The sequence below is a fragment of the Papio anubis genome, unplaced genomic scaffold (assembly GCF_008728515.1).
Source record: "Papio anubis isolate 15944 unplaced genomic scaffold, Panubis1.0 scaffold98, whole genome shotgun sequence".
Lineage (NCBI taxonomy): Eukaryota > Metazoa > Chordata > Mammalia > Primates > Cercopithecidae > Papio > Papio anubis.
The window spans coordinates 63,351-64,343 of record NW_022170057.1 but is presented as its reverse complement, the minus strand read 5'-3'; positions in this window follow the sequence as shown (position 1 = coordinate 64,343).

Here is a 993-nt window from a genome sequence, read left to right as displayed (position 1 = left end):
GGTTCTGTTTGGGAAACAGAGAAGTCCTTGATGGCTGAATGGTACAAAAACAGGGAGGAAGCCATGAAAGCCAGGTCAGAGAGGTGAGTAATTGCAGAGCCTGGAGGGCCCAGTGAAGGTTCTGAGCATTTTCCTAAATGCAGTGAGAAGGCATTTGTGAGTTTTAAGTTTGGTTGCTTTGGCTCCAATAACAAAAACTGTTTGGAGGAGAAAGGTGGGATCAGGGGGATGACCTAGGAGGTTATTGCTGCAACACAAGCAAGAGATGATGGTGGTCTGGGTGACATAGTGACAGTGGGCATAGAGAAGAGAGGACAGGTTTGAGGACAACTTCCAAAACACTCAATTGTCAGGGTCACATTGCTGCCTCCTTTTATTGAGGCAACAGCCCAACTCACACCTCCAACCTCCTAGATCCCACCACCCCGTATCCTGAGAAAGTGAAAGTGGGGAGAAAAGATGCCCTTCCCTCAGCCATGACACATCTATCACATTTTCAATATCATTTAGAAAGTGGCTTTCTACCATTAAGCGGGTGTATCCCCACATCCATATTGAAATAGCCAATGAAGCCTGGGTGTGGTGGCTCATGCCTGTAATCCCAGCACTTTGGGAGGCCGAGGCAGGCAGATCATGAGGTCAGACCATCCTGGCTAACACAGTGAAACCCCATCTGTACTAAAAATACAAAAAAACTAGCCAGGCATGGTGGCACATGCCTGTAGTCCAAGCTACTCGGGAGACTGAGGCAGGAGAATCACTTGAACCTGGGAGGTGGAGGTTGCAGTAAGCCGAGATTGCACCACTGCACTCTAGCCTGGGCGACAGAGCAAGACTCCGTCTCAAAAAAAAAGAAAAAGAAAGAAGGAAAGAAAAAGAGAAATAACCAAGGAACACTCTAGGTTTTTTTTTAAAAGGAAAGAGACCAGTCCCAGCACAGCCAGGAGGAATCAGAAACAAGCCTGCAAACTGAATCCTCCATCTCCTCCCAGT